Below are 8,190 nucleotides of genomic sequence, written 5' to 3'. Positions count from 1 at the left end.
TGAGTGGATATAACCCCTCCCATTTTAATTTATAATATAAATTCAGTTTAAATACTTACTATATGTATTATCAAACACTTTTTTATATATTATAAATAAATTGTTTTTATTATGAAAACCTTTAATGACATATAATAAATTTAGTAATTATTTTAATATTAGTAATTACTTGAATGTAATGATGCTTTTGTCTTATGGACATAATTACTACTGATATGTATTTTCACATACGATACGCACTTTCATTCTATATACATGAAAATAAAAAGTATTAAACACTTTCACTTTTTCTGGACAATCAATTTGACCGGCTTCACTTTCAACCTAAGTGCTTTAAGAATATTGGAGTGCACCTACGTATGAATAAAAATAATTTGTAATTTTGCTAATAAACAAGTGCGTAGTTTTTAAATCGAACCATGAACTCATAAAAACTCTATTTTTCAGATATTTTCACTTTTCCTTTCAACAACAGCCGGTCAGCATATTTCAATGCAATTACCCATCGGACACACATACAACTGAACGTACATTGCAAAACTAATTACAACAATAGAAAATAATTATGGCCACTTCAACCATTACAGAAAAAAAAAGAGAAATGGACAACAAATTAGTAAATTTATACCAACCATCATTGCAGCAAGAGATTTAGTGATATTACTTTCACATTAAAAACATACGCACATTTCACCTTGCGCCGAGGCCAACGGTACGGTGTACGCAACAATAAGGAACGTTTCCAAATTCACCCCTAAACGGTGTTTTCCACATGTTTCCAGTTGACTTGAGTACCTGCTCCCTGCCATGCATCTTTCTAGTTTTTCCCTACTTGCCTACACACGCACTCAGTCATTTTAATTGAACTCTGCAGCAGAATATTTTCCAATGGGTCGCCGGTCTGTGTAATTAATACCTTTCATTTTGCTACAATATTGTTCCATCTTTGTCAAGTATTTGACATATGTGAACAAACAATGTGGAACGCCAGCTACTGCAAGGTAATTTTTGTGGAGTTTGGAGTTGGATTCGCTGTGACACTTTTAATAGAAGCAAACATTGGTCATTAGTTTTTGTTTTTAGCTTTCGGTACTAAACAGTATTAATCTTGTTTGTATTTGAGGGAAGGTTTCGTTGTGTTATATCCTAAGGGATACTCATAGTAATCATGTCCAGTCCTTAATATCTCAACGTTATAAATGAGTATTGCAATGTAATTACGAACAAATCAAGTTTAAGTGCATGAATTCATATTTAGTTTATTTAAATATTTATAATATTTATTATTATTATAAGAAAAATTTAGGCTTACCTATAAATATGTTAGGTTTTTAATAAATATAAGATTCTATTATAATTTCCTATATGAACTGGAATAACTGCAAATCACAATTTAAAAATAGAAATGAACAAGTATAGTGATCTCATGGGTCTCGGTGTGTCATTTTGATTCCAAAAAATAACAATAGTTTAGTCACCCTAAACTTAGATGTTTCAGATTAGAATGATTTCTATATCTGTTAAAAATATGGACTAATTCTGAAACATGTTAACATCTGTCTTGGATTGGTTTCAAGAGCAGAATAAAATTTCTGATTTGCATATAAAAGGCTTTACCAAATTCAATGAAGTCACTGCAAATATTTTTTTAGAAACTTTTTGTTACATTATTGATCCCATCAGCTTTCCATGAGATTATAATGTGAGTATCACGGTTAAGTTCATATACATATTTTTAAAAGAAAAAATTTGTTTCAATAATTGCAAATTTTTCTAAAAGTGTGATTTATACCTTAAAAATTTTGAGAGGGGTTTCGAATAGTAGTGAATTGCTACAACAAAATTTTTTTTTGAACTAATGCCCTGCAAATTTGAATCTCGGAGTCAGTATTCATTAGTCAATAGACGCAAAACCGTACTTGACTACATACAAGTCAAGTCAAACTTGCTGTGAAAGTTTATTAACAAATTCACTTGTTATGTTAGATCAGAACGAAGTCTTAAACCAGCTGTAGAATATTTGACTTAATTAAATATAGTTATTTTAAATTGTTAAAGTCTTAAAAGTTTTATCAATAATTGACACTGAAACTTTTAATGAATTCCATCCGCAAGGACTTAAATAATAGTTTCGTTCAAAAGCCAATATATATTAAACTCTTTTTTATTATTGCAATTAGATTACTTGTTTTTAAGTAAACATATGTTATATACAAACCTTAAACAGTAAACATATAAACAAATTCATATGTAAATATATATGTTTCTGTGGTAAGCTACTAAACCTCATTGACTGGGAAAACTTTTCAACATCCCCTTAAGAGTTCCTTTCAACAACTATTGTTGAAGTTATAAAGAAGAAGCAAAGATATGGTTAATTAGCTCTGTTACTTCCTGACATTTTACACTGCTTGTCTATCATAAATAAGTAGGTGCTCGGAAAACGTTCAAGAAGGTATGATTCTAACATTTATGTACCATTTAAGTGAACCAAACTGACAAGTCCATAAATTGTATTATATCCCAAATTTTAAAAGTTGATATCTCGAACAAGTTCATAAGAAAAGGGTTTCAAAGAATAACACATCTTCGTCTGGTCATAGACAGGCACTGACACATAAGGTGCAACACAGTTAATTCTTCTTCAGCAGAGCCGCAACTTCAAAATAAGCCATTATGGGATAGACCAAGTCTTATTCTATGTTTCTGGAAAACTTATTTTGAAGAATATTATTGTATAATAATACAAAATATTGTCAAACATATAAAACACAATACTTATCAGAGCTATGAATTCCAAAGGAGTTAAATTCTTTTACCTCTAGAGACAATTAGCCCATTTCAAAAAGAAAATTATTAATAAAAATTTTGGTCATTAAAACCCTAAATTACTATATATTTCATAAATATATATCATATATATATCTTATATCTTATATATCTTATATGTATTATATATATGAGATTTATATATTTCATATTATATATTATGAGTATTATATTTATAAGATATATATATGATATATATTTATGAAATATATAGTAATTTATGGTTTTAATGACCAAAATTTTTATTAATAATTTTCTTTTTGAAATGGGCTCATTGTCTCAAGAGATAAATATATACCATAGTGAGAATTAATTAAAAACTTATTTTTTAAAAAAGTATTTTATTTAACACTTGACCAATTAACCTATTTCGAAAAAAAAATATTTATAGAATATATAAATATTCATATCTTCTGGTTTTAAGTCTTGTATAGAGTTTAATTCATAACTCTATTTCATGAAATTTTCTAACCACCACAAATTGTATCCATATGATATCGTAGTTTATGTGCTAAGCACACAAGAAGACAATATACGTGGTTACTTTAATCCATATATGCCGCTGGGATTTAAGTAATCTATCAATGACCATCACCAAGTGTTCTTTGGGGAGGCGTTTAAGTTCGATTGCTTAAAATTCAAATCTAAAAAAGAAAAAACTGAAGTGAATGCCCTTAAAAGTGACCAAATGAAGTAAATAGTAAATGAGCCCCAAATCATGGACATTTCTGATAAAATGGTTCAAAGGCTTATCAGGCAATTTGTCAAAATTGTGCTTTGCATGTGAGTATTGCGTTTAATTTTGATTTCTCTGTACTCTGCCAACCCTTATTTACCTCTGACGACCAGTACAGTACTATTTTACTTTATATATTAATAACTATATATGGTATATACTGTCTTTAACTATGAAGTTTAATTGTATAAAGTGTTTATAATAACAAAGTATATCAAATGGACATAAAGCTATATCTGAAATTCGGAATTGTCTTAAAATATTTGGTTTGAGTGTTTCAAATTTTTTTTAAATAAAATCGAGAAATATATTTTCTGCACTTTGTAAAAAGTAACAATTTATTTTAATGCCAAAATACAACAAATACCCATTTTTTTATTGGGACGAGTGTTCCTCATGAAACAAAAGCAACACTTGAAAAAATGAAAACATCACTTTGGAAGCATGTTTCTTATTATTGCTCGCTGATTAATTGATTGTCGCTGCATGTCGTTGGAGTTTTTTCCCTCGATATGTCATGTAAAAGTTGCAGACGCTGCATGTGCCTCCATCGTCATATCGTGTATTATAGTATGTATTATGTAGTATGTAGTATGTATTATGTATGCAATGGAGCAGACACTTGTAAGGAAAATGAAAACCACAGAATACATTTAGGAACACGCACAAAACGTAATCTCTTAATCATTTATATACTTAAACAATCCGACAATCAGACAATCCGACAATCCGACAATTAAAACAAAAATAAATTTTAATAATAAAAGCATAAACACTTAAAACTTTTATTATAAATTTTTTTATATTGTATTTTATTAGAGTTTCAGTTTTTTTTATATTATAACAAAAATTTGAAAATTAATATTCCATCTAATAATATTATACACTAGAGTCAATCATAAGTTGTGTAAATAAGATGTCTCAGTTCATAATATATTCATTTTATTAGATATCAGCCACAAAATATTATAAATAAATTATTGGTTAACAGTAGCCAATAAAAAAAAATGATGTATAAGTTCGATATGTCATCTATTAATAAATCGTAATTATTTTGATAAATTTTTTTCTATATTAAATCAAATTATTTTCTTTAGAAAAACGTAAACAGAAAATATATTATTGAAATGATATATATGTCTATAGGCTATGTCTACCTAGCGCCCTGAGAGAAATGGGCGCTGGTCTAAAGTTAAGGTGGTTGCTGGTGCTTACATTTTCAAAACTGTCACAATTTTAATTATCTTAGCACTCCGTAACTAACAACAATGATTTCATCCTAGAGATCAGACGAAGAACTATCACTACCAATAACTGGGAGTGTTCGTTAGAAAAGCCCTTCGTAAGATCTTTGGTAATCTATGAGTTAGTGACGATTTTCATATTTAAATGAACTGTGAACTGTAAAAGTCTTATCATGACATGAACATTGAGCGCCTTTACTGGAATAGTCAGGATGCATGATGGTGTTTCAGCGAAGAAGGTGTTAAAAGCGACAGCTGAAGAAAAAAGACATTGTGGAAACCGGGTCTCCGGTGAAGTGATTATGTTGAGGATATATTATTTACGCTAGAAATACGGAACTGGAGAAGCGTAAACGAAACAAAGACAAGTGGAGAGAAGTGCAGCGACAGGCTGCAATTCAAGGTCGGGTTGGTAAATCAGAAGGCATGGAAATTCTTATTTCAATACTTGTTTTTGTATGCAAACATGGACGAAGACAAGAAGAACTGTGAAAGGAATTCTTCTTATATATAATATTATTCTAATATGTGAAGCAATACAATTCAACAAATATCACTAGCCGTCTGTATGCAACAATCACCTTTGTATATCATTAGCGCACCGAAGGCGAAAGTACTCTGCGTATGCAGTGAAATGAATTGATATATGCAAGATATAAAATATAAGATATATTGTTGTAATTTCAATACTGTTCCATAAAAACCTCCATAATTTTTATTATAAATTTAATTTCTCTCGTCAAAACGGACGTAAAACACCAATTTAATATAAGATATAAATATAAGATATATATTTTTTTTAGTTTCAATAAGTGAGATAAAATATAGTGTTTACTTTTTCTCATACGACCTACAATTATGTATAGAACTTAACACTCATCTTCTTAATATCATACCTTCTAGATGTTGTATATCAACATTAGCTTTGGAAATTTTTTAACAGTAGTTCGAGAGTGTGAGAGAGAGAGAGAGAACTGTATAATGATACACAACGCCATATTTGATAAACAATTTGTGCACGTATTCTCCTAAGCAGATTAGGTACCATTATGGACAGTATGGGCAACATACATTTGAGTTAAGTACATAATAGGCTCTATATATATCCGTAGAATCAATTTCGAAATCATACATGACTTATATTTTTTGCAATTATTATGGACATTTTATGGACTTTTCCAAATTTTTAAATCATGAAGAAATTATAACTAACGGACAAAAAACAGAGAAGAAGAAGAAGCAGAAAAATGTTTGTTTATCAGCCCTGTCACTTTTCAGTACTCGATAGTAGGCGCCAATCTATTATAGACTTCGTTTCATCAAACATATTCAATGGTCAAGGCATCTTTTTGCAAAATTTCTTCAGAAACTTGTAGGGTTTTCTATATTGAAATCATTTATTACTTGTTTTCTAATCATTTCTAATTCATTCTCTAATCATCTCTAATTATAAGATGGCGATGTTACTATTACTATTTTGGCTACACCATTGTTATTGGACCATAATTCATAAAATTAAATTGTAGAACTTTTGATATATATTTTATTTATTGTCACATTCCTATAGCTGTATTCCATAATATGACGTAGGTGTTAATAACTGATTATATAAAAAGAGATTTTAATTTCCAGTCAATAATTCAATCAGTTTTATTTAATTTATATTAAATTAATATATAGTCTAATCTAACAGTGATTAGAATTGATTTCCGCTAAATAAACCAATCAGTTGTATTTAATGTTTATTTATTATTATGTTGAAGCTGTTTTGAGCCATTGCACTTAAGCACTTTTACTCTTTCTTAACTCGAGGTATTTTCAAAAACCCTCTTTACATCTTGACTAGATTATTGTTTATCACTTCATTAGACTAAGCAATAATTGACCCCAGATCTGCATACCTCACCGAGGAGCCTGTAACCATACTGAGATTTAATGAATACATACTTTAATGTTATATAGATTAAAGCACTTGATAGGACAATCTTGTGCAATTATGTGTTAGGATAATCGACAACACTCAATAGCGCGCGTTAGGCCATACTTTTACAAGACTTTTTAATGAGATAAATCTTTAAGTTTTTAAAAGAAGTCAACTTGTAAATAGATGTATGCATATCATTTAAATTCTGCATTGTTTCTCTTAGGATTTCAATAGCTGTTTGCTGGATGCTAGAAGTATGTCAAGATAATCTATTTCAAAGGTGCTCTTAAGGTTCTATCTCGCTAGTTTCTCCGCATTGAAATAACCACGAAACACAAGCAGAGAATTAGACATCTCGGCATAAAACGCGTAGAAGTCAAAAACTGTTCGAGAATATGGAGTATAGCATTCAATATGTTTTTAGATTAGCTAAGAAAACAAGTTTAAATTTATGAATCAAGAAATGTGGCTTTTTTCATTAACATACTCTTAATAGTAATACATCCATTGCAATACTCAACATTTAGGTTGAAGTGCATACTAGTCTATACCTACTGATATGAGTCCATACTGGACTAAGCAACAGAGTTCATTCTCTTGGTAGTGGAGTAGCTAGAGAGATAAGAGCATGAATCATTCAAACAAAAATACAGTCCAAAAAAAATTATATCTATTTAAATTTAGATACAAAAACTTTAAATACATCTTTTATTTGGAATAAAATTAAATTAAAATCATCATAATTAAATGAACTTGTTCACATTATAATGTAACGAAGAAGAAACTGTTGTCAATTAATACATATGAGTACGTAATGAAAATGGCATGTTATTTAATAGTTTGCATCTGCTGTGGAACCCTAATATTTGAAACATGTTTAAGATAAAATATAAAAATTATTATTAATGTATCTGTCTACAACATATTGTGTTTGAAATTAAAAATTCGTGTTTTATTCTGAGTCATTCTGAGGGCGAACACAATTTCAGAGTAGAGGAAACCTTAAAGCACATTTCTTCGAATGAAACTTTTTACAAAGCGGAATTTTCAATACTGAAATTTAATATACAAAACTGAAACAATTCAAAATTAGAGGCTAAGTTTTCAAAAATATCGAAAAATAGGAGACGCGACTTTGCATTGCCTTTCGCGGAGACTATCAACGAAGAGACGCAAGTCGTGTGTTGTTCCATACAAGACTGACAACACTTATTAATCAGTTTCCGATAATGCAGTGGTGTAAAACAAGATTTTTAAATAAATAAATGAAAGATGCCTTGACTTGCCTGCACGGTCACGATAAGCCATGGGAGCGAGCGCATACATCCAAAATCAACTATCGAATTTTATTCCTCATCATTTCTCGATGGCCGCAGTCACAATTTCGTTATGCATATTTTGTTTTCATAATACGTATACGAGTACCGGGCCTGGTGCAGTTGGTACAGTGCAACTTC

Source organism: Teleopsis dalmanni, chromosome 2 (assembly GCF_002237135.1).
Source record: "Teleopsis dalmanni isolate 2A chromosome 2, ASM223713v2, whole genome shotgun sequence".
Taxonomy (NCBI): Eukaryota; Metazoa; Arthropoda; class Insecta; order Diptera; family Diopsidae; genus Teleopsis; species Teleopsis dalmanni.
This window is presented reverse-complemented; position numbering follows the sequence as displayed.